This window comes from Meles meles, chromosome 4, assembly GCF_922984935.1.
Source record: "Meles meles chromosome 4, mMelMel3.1 paternal haplotype, whole genome shotgun sequence".
In the NCBI taxonomy this organism is placed as follows: Eukaryota; Metazoa; Chordata; class Mammalia; order Carnivora; family Mustelidae; genus Meles; species Meles meles.
The window spans coordinates 89,056,808-89,075,632 of NC_060069.1; the positions used below are offsets into that span (position 1 = coordinate 89,056,808).

The 18,825-nt window shown below is 35.0% G+C and overlaps 1 long non-coding RNA gene across 1 annotated transcript in view; it reads right to left on the bottom strand.

Annotated features, from left to right (window-relative positions):
* The window catches only part of LOC123939662, a 124,255-nt gene that overhangs the window by 15,661 nt on the left and 89,769 nt on the right, over positions 1–18,825 (bottom strand). The window contains exon 2 of the long non-coding RNA XR_006817948.1: positions 8,850–8,956. This is a non-coding gene — a long non-coding RNA (uncharacterized LOC123939662). The remainder of the gene's footprint in view (positions 1–8,849; positions 8,957–18,825) is intronic.

Below are 18,825 nucleotides of genomic sequence, written 5' to 3' on the forward strand. Positions count from 1 at the left end.
CTTGCTATTTGTTAACTAGAATTTTTCTAGTAGTAGCTGGAAAGAAAATTCAGAATAAAACAGATGCTGATCCTGACCTCAAAAATCTTAGAATCTGAGTAGGAACAATAATAATATTTATAACTGTAATGTAATCTAGGGTACAAATAAGAGAGATTCTCATTCTGATGAAGCACTAAGGGGTAGAGGACTAGAGATATTACCTCCATCTAGGAGAAGCCACAGGTTTCATAAGGAAAATAGCGTTTAGAGTAGAAGACTAGCATTAGACTGGCCGTCTTGAAGATGGGTAGGATTTAAGGAAATGAATGTGACAGAGGAACAACATAATAGGCAGAAGGAAAACCTTGATATGTGTTTCGATGTTTTACTTTGCTTGTTTGTTTGCAAAATGCCCAAAATCACGGAAAGAGTGTGTTAAACTTCTGTGTAATTAACCATTGGCAAAAGAGGAAACTCACATAAATATTCTCTAAAAGTCTAATTTGTTTCAGTAAAAACATAGCATATGCTTATATTACTATGTTTATACTAGCCTATATATGCTTATATTAGAAGTCCTAGCTAACACAGTAAGACAAGAAGAAATTAGAGGTGTAAGGATTTTAAAAACAAGTCCTTTTTTGTGATGTGATTTTCTATCAGGAAAATTCAAGAATAACTACAGACGAACACACACAAATGAATAACATCCTTTGTAGTAGCAAAAACTAAGCAGGAGATATAACAGGAGTTGGAGTAATGCTAATAAATCAAGTATATTAAGTACTATATTCTAGGCCTGTATTATCTCAATTACTCTTCACAACAACACTACTGAAGTAGTGCTAGTAATTGTTCCCAAATTAGAGGTAAGTAAATTGAGACACACCTAGTGTGTGGTAGAGCTAGAATTTAAACTCAAGTCCTTGGACCCAGAACCCAGACTTCTTAACCCCTATCTATTTGACTCTAGGAAAAAATCCTATTAACAAAACCAGTATAATCAATAAAGGTGTTAGAAATAACTCTATAAAGGTGAGGCCTGTATACAAAAAAAAAAAAAAAAAAAAAATCAAATTTTAAGACTAAAAAAGCCTTTTAAAAACAGGAACAATATACAGCATTCAGAGTTAAAAGACTCAATAGCATACAGATGCCATTTTCTCCATAACTGATTTATAGATTCAATGCAAATCCAATCAAAATACTAACACGTTTTAATTTAATAGGTTTATCCTAATATTCACATGAAAGTGAAAATGGCCAAGAATGGCCAATACAAAGAAGCAGAACTTACTCCAGTACATATTGAGACACAGTATAATACATTAATTAAAATGATGTGGCATTTCTGTATAAATGATCAGTAGGTAGTGAAGCAGGACTGAGAGGTCAGACACAACCCCACACATATAGGGGAAGTTGGCATGTGCCATTACAGTGTAATGAATAAAGCATGTTCTATTCAAGGAAAGGGGCCAGAAAAATTGGTTATCCATATAGGATTAAAAAAATAAGATCTCTAACACATTCCATACACCAAAATAAATTCCAGAAAGAAAAGACTTAAATGCACCTCCTGCATGAGAAAAGAAAATATGGCAAAACATTTTATGACCTCATGATACGTGAAGTTTGCTTAAATAAAACAAAAATATCTCATATCAGAAAAAAAGATGGATAGATTTGTCTGCTTTAAAATTAAAATACCTGTATAGGAAAGGCACTATAAACATGTACAAAGAAATCAAATAGGAAGAGGATGTAGGCAATACATATAACTCTAGGGTTCTTTGGTGGAAAAATGTACAAGGGATATGAATAAACAATTCACTAGGGGCGCCTGGGTGGCTCAGTGGGTTAAGCCGCTGCCTTCGGCTCAGGTCATGATCTCGGGGTCCTGGGATCGAGTCCCGCATCGGGCTCTCTGCTCAGCAGGGAGCCTGCTTCCCTCTCTCTCTCTGCCTGCCTCTCTGCCTACTTGTGATCTGTGTCTGTCAAATAAATAAATAAAATCTTTAAAAAAAAAAAAAAAACAATTCACTAAAGAAAAACCTCACAAGGCAAATAAACCTATATTACTTCACTCAATCTCACTAGAAATCAGAGAAATAAAAATATAAATTAAAATTATGAGATAGGATTTGATAGACTTTAAATTTTGATGTAGATTCAAATGTAAATTTAAAACCAGATATAGGATACACAGAGTGCAATATATTTATGTAAATTTTAAGCATGAAAACAATAAACTATTTATAGGTTATATCTTGAAATGTATTTAAAAACATGAAGAGAAAGTGGACACACCAATATCAGAACAGTGATTGTCTATGGGGAGGAAGGGAGGCAAAGGAGATTGGAGAAGGTAAAAAAGGAATTTTAACTACTTGTATTTATTTATTTATTTTAAGATTTTGTTTTTAAGTAATCTTTACACCCACTGCAGGGCTGGAACTCACAACCCGGGATCAAGAGTCGCATGCTTCACTGACTGAACTAGACAGGTGTTCCAAGAATTTTAAGTATTTTTTAAAAATGGTTTGAAGCAAATGACAAACTGTCAACCTCTGTTACCTGCACATGTTGGCTTCATGCATGTTTATTATACTATTTTATATTGTTCTGTAGCTTTGAAAAAAATTAATATTTTTTAAAGTTCAGTGATGATTTTCTAAAACTGATATATTTCAGTTTTTTAATATATTCTAAATATTCCAGTGAATGTACTTGCTACTTCAGGTGATCCAGTCCAGGGAACATAAAGAATGAAATTCAATCCCTGCCCTCAAGAATTCACAGTGTGGTTAGAGAGTTATACATGTAAAGAAAAAAAGACAATTAGGCTGCAGGAAGTTCCCACAGGTAATAAAAACAAAAAGAAACTTGGGAGTTGGCTTAATATATATTACATATATCTTTTCTCTACTTGTCTTTAAATGTCTTAATGTACCTATTATCTCTCCCCTCAATCTAACCCCATAATTTAAAATACTCTACCTCTTTGTGTATCTATAACATAATTACTAAATTCTTTTGAAAGTCTGGTACCATTGGGCATTTGGGATGTCCACATTATTTTTCTGCACTCAAATTTTTGCTTGACTGGGCCAAACCAGGCTCGCTAGGAGCAAGACAGATGATTTGCAAAATAGTGAGTCATTTCCATGCGTATGAGCAATAAGGGATTACTTTTTATAATTTAACAGTAGTCTCATTCTCCAACTAAAATGATAAATGATAGCCACCATACTTCAAAGCACAACTTTAGTTACACATTCGTCATTCCCTTTTAAAGTAAGCTCAAAACGGAGACAAATATTTTCAAAGACAACTTAATATGCATTTGTAGTATACATTGAATTATAACTGGAGAAGGGGGCAAATAAATTATTTGAAAGAATTTTGCCAAAATATTTTATTTTTCCAAGTATAAGTGGATGTTTGTAAGAATAAAGAATTCCAGAGAAAAATTGCGAAAGAAAGAATGAAAGACTAAAAAGAGAATTGATGACAGCTAAACTAAGAACACTGAGCAAGATTTTAGAAATAGTTGTGGACATTTCTTATAAAATTTGGGGTCTAAATAAACATATTTCTTGAATGTTGGCTCTTGAGATGGCTTCTCAGAAACTAAAAAGTTATTTTTTGAAATCATGGTTTTGTGGAACAGGATACATAAAAGTTTTTGTTGTTGTTGACAGTATCTTAATAACCAAGACATGCCTCAACATAGAGTAAGTCTATTGCTTTGAAATTTAAAATATGTTTCTATTCTAACAAAGTACATATTGATGTTTCTAGGATACAAAATAGGTCTAGCATTTAAACCTATCATATAATGCAACGTGTATACTTAATTTAATAAAACACAGCTTTCACAATTTACTTTCTAAGGAAAAAATCCGAGGATATTTTTTTAATGTTAACACTGGCTAGAATTTGTACCTGGCTTTTGATAAGAAATTGCCATTACTGGGGCGCCTGGGTGGCTCAGTAGGTTAAGCTTCTGCCTTCAGCTCAGGTCATGATCTCAGGGTCCTGGGACAGAGCCCCGCATCAGACTCTCTGCTCAGCAGGGAGCCTGCTTCTCCTTCTCTCTCTGCCTGCCTCTCTGCCTACTTGTGATCTCACTCTGTGTCAAATAAATAAATAAAATCTTAAAAAAAAAAAAAGAAATTGCCATTACTAAAGTTTCTCTGTAACTACATTTATGGAAGTATGAGAGGTATTCCAAAAGCCAAGAAAGAGAGGTAGTTATGTGATAAACTTAGAAACTGATTCCTGATATTAGACTTCTGAAATTGGAAGAGACCTTTGAATATTGAAAAGAAAATACGTAATACTCCAATATTCACAAGAAATGAATACCGTTACAACGCTTCCCTCCCTCACTTCTTGTTGGACTGTGTTACAAAACAACAAACAGATTTTCCTGTGTGGGAGGGACGAAAGTAGTCATGACAGGGCCTATCTCCAGGGCTGTGGCACAAACCCAGGGCATGAGGAAGAAGGGAAGGGATGTCTGCTTCCCAGAACAAAATGAAGAAGACCTTCCTGCCACATTCAAAACTACGCTTTGCAGCCTCAACCAACCCCTGTCCTCAGGTGGAGGGAATATTCCCTTGCCCTGGGATGATGTAAGTCCCTCAGAAAAAAATATCCCAGACGATCTTTCTGAAACTTAGAATTGGCCCAAAGACCACTGAATTTAATGGAATCTTTGTTGCAAATTTACCAAAGAGATAAGATAGAATAAAGTAAAGACAGATATAGAGTTCAAGTTGGGGAAGGAAAAGCAGGTAAAATATCTGCCCATTAAATATTGAAATCAGTCATGTTTCTCAAATACAAAAAATTAAGACACTAGCTCAATTTTTATTTGCCTTCTGCCTAGTGAAACACATGATTTCTATAATTTTTCTACTGTTTTTGTTCTTCCTTAATCTCTGCTTTCCAACCAGAAAAAAAAAAAAAAAACCTATTTGGCAAAATGGTGAAATCTATATAATGAAATGTGTGCTCATTAAATAAATACTCAGGAAAAAAGATAATACATTTTCCATGTGAAAAAAATGCCTAATATTTCACATTGCAGGTGAAAATTAATAAAAATTCTTGACAAAGAAAAAATTATATACAATAGTTAGATTTTTAAAAAGATTTTGTTTCCCTACTTGAATTTCTGTTCAACTCTGTGACTAAGGGATTTGATGTGAAGCAGTGTTTCTCAATGTTGACACTATTAAGACTTTGGGCTGTATAATTTTTTGTTGTCTTAGGTCCACTCTTTTTTGCCAAATGACCCAAAATCCAAGAAGGAAAAAAAATAGGTGGAAAGCAGTACCTAGTGAGTTTCTGTTAGAGTATGACCCCCATTGTAAGAAGCTAAATGTCTCCCAACAATGTCAAATGTCCACTGAGGGGCAAAATCACCCCTAGCTGAGAATCACTGATGCAGTGCTTTGTCAAGGATAGAGAAGCAACAAAATATTTATTTATTATTGTGTGCCTATCATACAAAGCTGTGAATTATGAGCTATTAAATTGTGAAAATGTTGTGTTTGCTTTTAAAGAAGTTATGATGCACTTAGAGTATAAAATTTACTTGCATTACCATCTAGAGTAGAAGATTATAGACACAAAGTCAAAACTACATATATATCATATATATGCATATATATGTATAATGCCACATATATATATACACATATATATCGTCTTCCAAGGAATTATTGAGATGATCCCAGTTCTGCAAGTTTAAAAATGAAAAGAACTGCAGTGGAGGAAATCAAGAGAGGCTTTATGGAATAGTTCGATTTCAGCTGCATCTTCAAATTGGGTTTGGTTTGGAGATAAAACACTGGGTAAAAAAACATTTGGCCCACCTCTGTAAAGGCATGGATAATGTGATTCTAGAAAGGAAGGAGAGAGATAATAATTGGAGAGATCCCTCAGTGGTTCAGTCAATTAAGTGTCCAACTCTTGATTTTGACTCAAGTCACAATCTCAGGGTTGTGAGTTTGAGCCTTGTATTGGGCTCTGCACTAGGAGTGGCATCTGCTTGAGATTCTCTCCCTCCCTCTCCCTCTGCTCCTCCCACTTCTTAAAAAAAAATGAATAAAAACAATTGGAAAAAGGATTCTCTTTCCACTTTTTTAAAAGAATTCATGCTTGGGGCGCCTGGGTGGCTCAGTGGGTTGGGCCTCTGCCTCCCGCTCAGGTCCTGATCTCAGGGTCCTGGGAGGGAGCCCCACATCGGGCTCTCTGCTCAGCGGGGAGCGGGCTTCCCACTCTCTCTCTGCCTGTCTCTCTGCTTACTTGTGATCTCTCTCTCTCTGTCGAGTAAATAAATAAAATCTTCAAAAAAAAAAAAGAATTCATGCTTAATTCATTTGGGAAATAAAAAATATTTCTCTATAATTACTAACACTCACTTATCTTTCAAATTTTAATCATACAATGTTTAAAGAGTCTGAAATAATATTTTGTAGTTTACAAATTTTGAACTGTAGAGCTTTGGGCTTAGCAGAAGGCAGGCTAACAAATCGTTAGACAGTTACCAAGATAGAACATAGTATAGAGTCTCTGGTAGTTTGGTTTTTATTTCACAGAGACAGAACTCAAAACACACATCAATTATTATTTTTTATATTATTAAGTAAGACATACACTTGACATGGGGTTGGAATTCATGACCCCAAAATCAACAGTCACATGCTCTACCAATTGAGCCATCCAGGCGCCCCTACACATATCAATTCTTTTTTTTTTTTTTTCCCATTTTATTTATTTTTTCAGCGTAACAGTATTCATTCTTTTTGCACAACACCCAGTGCTCCATGCAAAACGTGCCCTCCCCATTACCCACCACCTGTTCCCCCAACCTCCCACCCCTGACCCTTCAAAACCCTCAGGTTGTTTTTCAGAGTCCATAGTCTCTTATGGTTCGCCTCCCCTCCCCAATAGATGAATTTAGAAATAAGCATTTAAGGAAAAGCAGGAAGTTTAGGACAATGTTTTCTAGTAAGTTTTGTCAAGTTTTAATATATTTTAATAGACTGCCACCTTCTATTTGTGTTTCTATCCTTTCCTGCTTTATTGCCTTTTCAATGAACTTCAAAATACATTACAAATTATTTTTAAATTTGCAGATATACTAAAGCAGACTTTGTTTTATCTAAGTAATTCAGAAGTTTATACTTTTAAAAAAGAAAAAAAGACTGAGACTCTACTGTAAATTTAAAATCTTTATCTGTTTTAAAGAACCAATAGGCAAAAATGAAAACAGTACTATTTTTTAATTTAAATCTTATATATTGGATTAACACATATAAAATGATGCGTGATAGCCTATAAACATTGTGGACATTCTGATTATCTGCTCAGTCTCTCAATTTTAATATGGCGAAAACAACTGCCAAAAGGGCGCAAATTATACCTGTCCTTGCTAAATGCAAAACATCTACTAAAAAGAGTTGTCAGTAAGCAATAATTTTGGTCAATTTACATAATAAATTCAGGGGGAGATTGGAACATGCTGACAAGCATTATTTCAATCTTATAAAATTGGATTTATGGTTCTATGTTTATTTTTTATTTGAGAATATTTTTCCACAAAAGCTTGAGGATAGTCCAATAACCCCAGAAGGTCCCATTCATATATATGATTTCAAATTTACATGTAATGTTTGATAAAAATTTATTCAAAGACAGAACTAACATTTTAAAACATGCTGTAGAATGAAGGCGTGGATTGTACACATTACCATATATTTTTCAATAACTAAAGAATTCATCATTATTGCCAATAAAATTTTAAACTTCAGAATATGTGCTTATAATTGTATAACTATGATTATTAAAGTACTAATTGTTTATTCAGAAAACTGAAAATTAATTTTGTTGTTGCCTAGTTTGTTTTTAATGAACGAAACAATCTCTCCAAGATTAAGAAAGTCTTGGGTATTTGATACCAAACTCATTGATCCTCAATTATTATTTTCTAATTATAACTGGAAATTACCAACAATTGTGCTAAACATGTATAAATTGTTTCACGTAAAATGCTGTCTTACTGTTGCATCTTTATTCAACATCAACTTCCAGATGGGAACTATTTTTCATGGTTCATAAAGCCAAATCCAGCTGCTACATTTGGACCTACATAAGGAATCCACATTTTATTGCCTTCTCAGTGCGTATAAAACAATTGCTGTTGTTTCTTAAGCCGTGGTGCAACTCACTCTTCTCAGTGCAAATGAGATGTCCAAAAAGAACTTTTAATGCCTATATAGTTGATTACTTAGCAGTGCTATGGGTAATAGGATCCTGGTTTTACAACATTTTCTAGATATCTAAGCTAGCTCAAACAAAACGATCTTCAATGGTAACCACGGATTGAGCGAATTACCGAAAGTGTACATACAATTTCCTATTAAAACCCACAATGGTTATTAAATACTTCTGTAATCTTAGCTTTATTAAGAGACAGGAAGGGCACAGTTTCCTTTCCCTCCTCACTCAGCTAATCTGGGTCTCTGATAACCATGGGGTTTCCACCAGAGCATCGTCTTCTTATAGCTAAATGGAATTAACCCTGTCGAGCCTCGAAAGAAAGAAAGAAAGAAAGAAAGAAAGAAAGAAAGAGGAAGAAGGGAAGGAAGGAAGGAAGGGAGGAATGAATGCATTTCATTGTTAGAATAGAAATACATTAGGAACTTGACCATGAGTGAGTAGCAGTTGTATTAAAATACAGTCAATTTGTGCTCGAGACTTTTTTGGCAGGGCCACCAATGACAAAGAAACATCATTTTCAGAAAATGAATTGCTCAGTTTGCAAAATTACCCATGCTATGCTTACTTACTATCTATCGATGTCAAACATGTGGTATCTTCTCAACTGTGTTCATTAAATACTTTTTAGTTTCTGAATTAACATCCGCTACTCTTTTTAGCCAAAAGACTGAAAATCCTAGAAAGGAAAAAAAAGAAGAAGATGGAGAACTGAGTTAATATAAGAGTATGACAGGGAGGCGAGTTTTCTATGAATTGGGAAGCACAGACTCTAGTAAACCTGGGATAATCCCCGTCCTGCTGCGTGGTTGCCCCAGAGGTCTGATACAGCACCAAAGCTCTCTCACGCACACGGAAACAAAGCTTACTTCAAGCCGGATTCAGCGCCTAAAGTCACCATACTGCTCCCTGACAACCTCCCCTTGCACTGCTCTGTATTTTTGTTTCCTGCTGTTTATATTTACTTGTTCCCAAAGCCACAATAACTACAAAAACAAATACTTGTTATGCAATGCTTTGTATCGATGCAGGTAAAGTGCTCTGCTCCTTTTTTAACTTGTACATAGCTTGTGCAAATAGGCTTTTAATATATTCTGAGATTAATTTGGTAATTATAAACCAGTTTAGAAACACTCGTTAAACAACAGGTCAGATAGTCACCATTTCTATTCCAGAATAATTCTGTTTTGACCCTTGAGCAAAGATGAGCAAATGTGTATTCAAAAAGAAATGTATTTCAATCGTCCACTTCCTTTGCCTTGTCAGATCCCAATTGATATTCTGTTTGGATTTTTACTGCAATCTTTTTGACCTTTGGCAAGGGATTGTGCTGACTTATCTGATTTAAATGTTTGCAACAAGCTTTTAAGTTATTTTTTTAAGTTGAGCTAAATAGAATGTAGGTGATTTCAGGAAGCTATTTCTATTTTTAAGTCAATTCTATTCATTCTTCATAAAAATAGGATTATACCCATTGTGGCTGCATAACTACATAGCCTGTAGAAGTGTTTGTAGTTTCTCTAGTACAAGAATGTCACCAAAATCCTCTAATGTAATCTGACAGAGGTAACAGAGTACCTTTTTATAAAAGGAAAACAAACGAAGAAGATTAACTTAAATGTAATCATATGTAAGATTCAAAAATAGAAAAATGGACTTTAAGCTTTTTATTATTTACGGGTAATAGAAGCACTAAGGATAACTGGGCAGTGAATGTATTACATATCATTTTAAAACTCTGTCCTCAAAAGAAACTTTGGAGAGCAAAAAGAAAATAATATTCCTCTATTAAGTTGAGATATAGATTCCTTTAGGGTTCATCTTTCTACTTATACTATAATTAGAGAGGTTGTATAAAATTGGAAAGCATATAATTGAATGTCAATCAAGCAGAAAATATTATGGCAAAATGTTAAATTATTTCATGACTACAACACATATATAAGCTTTGAGAATCTATCTAGTTATCAGGATATACGTGTCTTCTCTTTCCTTTTAGATTGTTCTCCCTTTTTTCCCCTTTGTGTAGAGAATCTTTCAAATCCAGTATAGATTGACATAAATTTAAAAATTTACCATGTTCCTTTCCAGAAATGAATGTTCAGTCCTAGAGACCCAAGACAAAAAGAAACATACATAATAATTAAAACAATACTGTAATGCACATTTTTAACATCTATTGTGCTAGGAAACCACATGCTTATTTTTGGATTCTGTCTTTCCTAATCTATCATGGACAGCTTCATTTTCTAGCCCTATAACAGAGTCCCAAACACCAATATGAAAGGTGGAAACTATTGAGAGAGAGGTGTGAATTTATAGCCCCAAAGAATGTAAAAATAACAATAGGCAAGGTACTGTATGTCATCCCATTTCATTAGGTTTATAACTTTAACCAGCATATTTGGCAACTACTTATTTTATTGAAATGACTGATATTTGCTAATTTCAGAAAGATTATGCCAACCAGGAGATATTTTGAGCCACAGTTTTAGTAATTCCTTCTTAAATGTTTTAAGACAAAAAGAGAACATTTTACTAATTGTCTTTTAAGTGGGAATGGTGATCAGTCAGGGCAAAAGAATGAAAAATAAGTCAGCTAACAGAAGATTAAATAAACGATCCCAGGGACACCTGGGTGGCTCAGTTGGTTGAATGGTTCAGAGTCAGACTCTTGATTTCCGTTCAGGGTTGTGATCTCACAGGTAGTGATCTCAGGGTCGTGAGACTAAACTCCCCCTCTCCCCAACTGAGGGCCTTGTGCACAAAGGTATCTGCTTGAGATTCTTTCTCTCCCTCTCCTCTGCCTTTCCCATGCCCCCTGATCCTGGGCACACACGTGCGTGTTCACTTGCTCTCATCAATAAAATGAATCTTAAACAAACAAAAAAAAAAAGGTGATACCATACTTCCAGAAGGAGACTTAGAAAAATGACAGAAGCCCTGTCAGAGATTTGTTATTCCTTTTGAAGGTATTTGCAGCTGTATTGTATTATTCACATGAAGATTTACAGCATGATGCCCTTCCATTTTCTGGACTCATCTTTTAGTGCCAAAGGGAGAAAATACTGGAAGACAGGGGTAGAGGAATGGTTCTCAGCTGGGATCAGTGCTGCCCACCAGAAGACATTGGCTAAGGCCTGGAGACACTTTTGGTTATCACAAGCGGGGGTGGGGTGAGGGGCTGTGGGCATCCGGTAGAGGCTGTTAAGCATCCTACAGTGTGCGGGATGGCCCTCCACCACACAGAAGTATCTGGCCCTAAGCACCAAGGATGGAAGACTAAAGCAAAACAAAAACAAAAACAAGACAAAACAAAAGGATTCACAATTGAGATTTTCTTTTTCTATTGTTTCCCTCCTTCGCGGAGAAATAATAAAACACGTGATAAAACAATTGTCATAATTATCGCCTTCCTGATTTTATTGATGCCTCAATTTTCCCTTTAAGATACGTTTTCAAAGTTCCAAGCTGTTCTCGCAGATATCACTTTTGTTTGGAGTGTTGTCTTTTTCTCCTGGTACTTTAAATCCCAGATGCTATTTTTTTCTCCATCCTCAGGATCAGACCCTCTTAGAGGCAAAACCCCAATTTTCCTGGGCCTAGCCCATGGAATAATTTGTACTTTTTTTTTTTTTAAAGATTTATTTATTTATTTGACAGAGAGAGATCACGAGTAAGCAGAGAGGCAGGCAGAGAGAGGAGGAAGCAGGCTCCCCGCTGAGCAGAGAGTCCGATGCGGGGCTCGATCCCAGGACCCTGAGATCATGACCTTAACCCACTGAGCCACCCAGGTGCCCCGGAATAATTTGTACTTTTAAAATGGAAGAAGGAAGAAAGGGAGAAGCCAGGAGCCAGTCTCTTATCCCTAGAAACTGTCTGGTAAAGTAACAAGGATGTCCCCAATGGAACTGAGCAAGCAAGATGAAAAGAATTTAGAAAATTCTAAACTGATATGAACTTTGTTTTCTCTCATTTGAAAATGAAGACCAGAAACACAATAATCTTCCAGCCCCACACTTCTCAAAATATATTCCTTAACAACAGTCCCTCAGGAAAAGGACTCAGTCGTCAAATAATATTGAAAAACATACTACTGCTATCCTCAGAGATTCTCAGCACACATTAATATATAAAAGATTTTGAGAAGTAGTACAATAAAAGCTTTATTTTTGAGTATTAATTAATCTAGTGTCTCTCAAACTTGACCAGAGGAATATTTTCATTGTGGTTGGTTTTATTATCTACATTATACCTGTTAATATCTGGGAAGCACTAACCCAGTTTTTCTAAGTAGAATAAAATCATTGCCTTTCATCTCATCTTAAGGAGCATATAAGCTTGCATATTTACATATATCATAAAACCCCATCTTTTTAAGATAATAAAGAATAGCTCTGAACGTTCAAAAGCAAGCTAGCTAATGCTGCACGCACTAATTACTAAAGACATTCAAGAAGTTAAAATCCATCAGGTAATACAAAACACTCCCCAATTAAAAACATTATTTCCAGCCAAAGCCAGAAAGACTTTCATCTCATTTTGTGCTCACATGAGCCTGTCCAAAGAACATACAAACCTAAATGACCAAAATTATTTTTTTCAGTTAATATTTCTGTCATGAAATTATTTTAACACATGTTAAACATATAGCATGTAGAACTTAAATATTGCATATTCTTCAACAGTATGTGTTTATTCTTTTCATTTTGTTTTTAAAAATTAATCTCACTTCTCCATCATTCTCACAATCTATATTAAGTATGCCCATTTGGTCTGCTTCTGAGAGAAAATAAGGGTTAGTAGAATAATAATAACAAAAAGCATGGAAATGCACCCACAACTGCTCCACCTGTTTTATGTGTAGTGGTTCCCTCCCAACAACCCCAAGCAGTAAGCACCATTATTATTGCCATTATAGAGCCAAGATTCAAGCTAACGGCATACTTTTAACTATTCTGTTAGATTTAAGCAGAATAAGCATTTTACATTTCACAAACCCTTTATAAACCTCATCTCCACTGTTTCTCATAAAAGCAATATTTGTAAGGGAGGTATTACTCCTCTAGTTTTCCATATGGAGAAATGGAGGAAAATAAGAAACTCCCCCCAAGATCACAAAGCCCAAAGATGAATCCAAAACGAACATCATCCGGGCCATTTCTGTAAGCGATTCTGCTGCGGCCTTTCCTTTCCGGTCTTCTGGGAAGCTCTTCAGTCTCCCTCCCAGGACTCCTGGGGGCAGCTGGGAAGCATTCGCTAAGCTCTGAACTACTCATCCTTTGTGGCTTAGCTTGGCTAAGACATGAGACAGTTGAGAATAACAATTATTTGGATGCCTGGAAATACTCAGCAGATAAACTGACCTGTACAAATAATGTATTTATTAAGTAGAATAAGGTCCTCCCGCATTTCTAGCTGCCGTTTCCTTGCATAAATTAACTTTGCTTAACCTTCTTCCAGTGTTCACTGCTATTTAGCAATATGTCATTTCCGTGCAGCTGTAATAATAATAGTAGTATTAAAAAGAATAATGAGGAAAAAGGAAGATAAGGAAGTAGTAAAATGTTAAGTATTTTCCAGTAATTTTATATTATAACAACAATAATATTTGCCTATTTAATTTCTGGGAGATGTAGTTTCAATAATTAGCTTCCTAGACCTGGCCCAGGTGCAGTAAAAAGAAATAAATGGAATTTTTTAAAATAGTTTTAGCATTTTGTGTAAGAAGCATTGCAAAATGCTGAAGGAACTCTAACAGGAGATTTTATTTCTCTTACCTTAATCAAATTTCTCATAGAAATGTTATACTAGAAAAATATAACATATATTGTTTACTTCTAAGCTTCCTCCTCCTCTAATATTTTGTTACCATGTTATATATAATTATAAAATCTAGAAAATAAGATGTTTATGCCTATATCTGAATAAACTGATTCAACACACAAAATTTTCCTATCTGTATAAACTAGTTATGAATATTTTAAATTCCAGCACCCACTTGCACTCTGAACTCTACCTGTCAATGTGCTCAGCTCCTTTCATATATATTTATCACAACCGTTGTAGAAATTATTCTTTACATTGATGAAATGAGAAAATCCCCAGTAGTCTCTCAACTATGGCTAACTTATTTTCTGAGGCGTAGGGTAACAATAACAATACTAATAGATACCACTTAGTCAATGTTTACTTTTTGCTAGGCATCTCATTAATTTCGTTCACACCTCAAAATTCCATTAGAAAATGTGATATCATTATTATTATTAATATCAGTATTACTATTAATAAGGAAGCTGAGGCTCCAGTCATGCAGCCATCAGAGATAGAACTAGAAGGATAGCCAAGCATCTCAACCTCAGTGCTAGAGTTTTTAACCACTATGCTATTCTACCCATGAAGCACCAAGCAAGGCCTTGACCTTGGTATTTTCCTCATTTACATTTCCCTCTTTGTGCTGTCAGAGATCCGTTTGCCAGGGAAGTTTTAGAACTCATCAGACTTCCTGGGAGAACTTCAGACTAGGCATGCCTCGAGACCATGCCATATCAAACCTACTTCCCCAGAGTCATTCCAGTTTAAAGCCACATCCTAGAGCTTCCCAGGAGCTGTCTTATGGGGGAAGGAAACCATTAGTCAGTCACCTGAACATCTGTAACACTGAACAGCTATTTCAAGAGCCAAAGATTTGCCCAATACATTTGAGGCCCTCTCTTGGGAACAGAAGGTCACCCCACTGCTTTATAAAGTTGAAAACAAGCTCTTAGTCAAGTGATGGATGTGGCATCATTGCACAAGATGTTTCCCGAGTAATGTCATCCTGTTCTTGGATACCTTAAAACAAATTCTGGGACTCAGGCTAGCAAGCAATCTGAATATTGACTATATTCACGCCGAACAACAGAAGTTTAAGGTGAACTGAATATATATCCTAAAGTCATAAACTGGGAACTCTCTTCAATGACCATATCCTTTCAGTGAGCTTAAGAAGAAAAGGAAGGCTAAAAAGAAGAATGAGAAGTGGAAGGAAGAAAGGAAGGAAGGAAGGGAGGGGGAGGGAACGAAAGAAGAAAAAGAGGGAGGAAGGAAGTAGTCACTTGAAAAACTTGAAAAATTCAAGCCCCATGATCCTACTATAGAAACAGCTTGTATTTTTGCTATTTCTCACATGAGCTGGAAATTTTCTCTAGTCCTGACACATTCCTGGGGTGCATAATATGTAAATGTGACCCATGCGATAGGGTGTACTATCAGGTAATAAATGTGACTTGTTTTTTTTAAAATGACATTGTAGTGATTTATGTGAATCTGTTTTAACGCATTTATAGAAACTTTGTAAATCTAATTTAGGAATGTAAACTGAATTTTTACTTTTATACGGTGCACTATTAGAAAAGTATATTTTTCTTATAACTGAATAAAATGTGTGTGAGGGTATAGAGGTGTGTGTTTTCCACACACAGCCTCTATCCTTTTATATTGTAAAATTCAGTGAGTTTGTGTGTTGGCCCATATTCAACATACATGAAGGTGTATGTCTGAAATGTCTGAAATATATGTAATTAAATGTTTGTATGTTAAACTTATATTTCTAAATAAAATAAGGGGTTATTATCTAATCAAATTCAATTTTCATAGTTTTATAAAGTCAAAAAATGACTCCCTTGAGTATCCTGTTACATAATAGGTATAAAAACTCATTTGTTTAATTAATTAATATAGGATAAATTCATCTTTTCTCATATCATGTTTAACTACCAGAAAATACCTGGCCACTAACTAAGTTGAACGTGACCTCAGATACTTAAAATCACTGCCTCTCTCTTCCCTTTCCATGAACTAAGAATCAGGATGCCTATTATGACACAAACAGAGTTTTTGTAGATGGGGCTTTTAATTTTTGTGAGAAAGTATAGGTATTATGTTAAAGAATTTTAATGTACAATTTTATATTTTAAATCCTCATTAATAAAAATTAAATTTTATTTTTAGAGGCTAATAATTTGTTTTTAAAGTTAAATATCAAACATCTAAGAAAATACCCTAGGTAGTAAACCTGAACAGTGTGAGTCTGGGAGACAAATCTGAAGGGCGGCGGGGAAGCGTGTTCACAAAGGGCCTGACAGGTCAGAGTCAAGAGTATGGATTTGTATTCTAAATACAGGCAGAGGCCTTAGAATGGTCTTTATTTTTTTTAAGCCATGTTTAGTGAGACATAATTTACCTCCTATGTATCTAATTTGGGGTAGAAGCTCCTCACAGACTCTCTAGTACACATGTCCAATTCCCAGAGTTAAACGGAGGCACTTGACAAAGCTGCATTTTTTTCTCGTGTTTTTTTCTAAAGGACACTTAATGCATTCTCTGGAATTGAGTCTCCCAACTATATAAACATATTTATATGTATATAATTATTATATACAATAAATATAAGTATTACATGTAATAAATTCTATTACATTCATAGGTGTGATGGCATATAACCATCACACCTATGAATGTAATAAAACTCACCCTTTTCATGTGCATAACAGTTTAATGATTATAGACAAATATATAAAGTTGAGTACCTACCCCAATCAAGAAATAGACCGTTTCTGTCACCCCAAAGAGTTCCCTCATGTCCTCCACCCCCTAGCAACCACTGATTGTATCTTTGTCCCCATAGTTTTTCCAGGATGTCATTTAATGGAATCATGTAGCCTTTTGTGTCTTGCTTCTTTCACTTAGCATAATGCCTTTGAGAGGCACCCACGTTGTTATGTGTATCAGTTGTTTATTATTGCTGAAAGAATTCCATTGTATGAATGCACTATTTGTTTATCCATTCACTGGTTGATGAACATTTGGGCTGTTTCCAGTTTGGGCCATTATGAATAAAGCTATAGAAGCTTTTAAAGAAGGAGTGACATGATCTGACATAAACTTAAAAAAAAGAAAATCTTTCTGGCTCCTGTACAAAGAACACATTTTAGTAGGAGACCAGAGGCAGGGAAGCCAGCACAGTAGTCCAGGTGACAGAAATAGGTACTGGCTCAAGTGGAGATACACAGAAATCAATTGAATCACAATACGTACTTTGAAAGCACAGTGTAGAGTATTTGTGGTAATGAAAAACTGGGGGAAATAAAGATGTCTCCTTAGTTTTTGTCTGGAGAACTAGATTATTGAGCATCTCTTCATTTCTCATTACCTAGCTCCATATCACTTTAACCTAACAACTCCGTGGGTATCAGATAGGGAAATTAAATTTGGGACATAAAAAATTTGGAAACATAGAATTTTCTATGAAATCGACCATCTATCATCTAGTCCATAGAAAGAAATCTTTTGTGACAGACAGGTAATTTCTAGAGTCTTGTACTGAGCCTCTACACTATCTTTCAACAAGACACAATTTACTTTCTCTTCAGAGTTACCCAAACACTTAAGATAGGATCAGATAATTTGAGGAATTTTAAAGCCTGTCACACTCCCACTTTTTGTTTCAATATTAATATAAGAAGAATATTAGAACTGTGAGAGCCTTGCTTACACTGGGATGCCTGAGGCAGCATGTCATCCTGAGAGAGATTATTCCCAAGGTGGTTCCAAGTGTCCCCCTAGAAAAACTAAGAGAGAAACACAGCCTTGTAAGGTGCTTCCCTTTGACTCTGAGAATTGCACACTTGTATTGAACAGTCTATGAGGAGCTTCTACCCAAGACCTTCTATTTCTGATTAATAGAGTTTACAGACTGAATTATTTTTTCTTTGTACTCAGTAATGATGGAAATTGAACCCATTAAGTAGAGAAACACATTTTGGGTTTTCTAATATCTGATACACATAACCATGTAAAAGTGTGATTGTTTCTTCAAGTCACCTACATTTATACATAGACCAGTTCTTCACTTTTTGCTGCATGTAATAGAGTTTGTGTGCTTAAACTCTTAGAAAGCATTTTAGTGAGTTCTACTTTCCCTCTACCTAGAGACATATAAACATAAAATAAATTACCAGCAGTGAGGACCGACCTTTGCCTCTGTCATCCCATGGTGAGATAAAAATATCATTTTACTTAATTTTGAACTTATTTTTATATTTCTGAAAAGGTAATTCTAACGATTCATAGTTCTCCTGATTTTCAGGTTACAGATTTTTTTTTTTTTGTCTGCACCTCTCCTCTGCCTTTTTCTATATTAACAAAAGAATCCACAAATTGAAAAGCAATGGGGATATTTGGTGAGCCTTCAGAGCTTCCCAGTGCAGGAGCCTCTTTTTCAGTTACAGAGTGTATGTGTGTGAGTGATGTATTAGAACATATACGTTTATCAGTCAATATTATGATCCAATATCAGTGATCATTAGCATCAAACTCATAAAATATTTATTTAGCTGCTTATTTTGTTGATTACAGGCTATGTCAGATCTTTAAAAGGAATACTATTGCTAGATTTTTGCACATGTATGCGATTTTCTTGTTTTATATTTCTAATCCATTTGCCTAACTCAGAACTACAGTACTGAAACAGACTAATTCTGATTTTCAACTTTCTCTGTTTTTAAA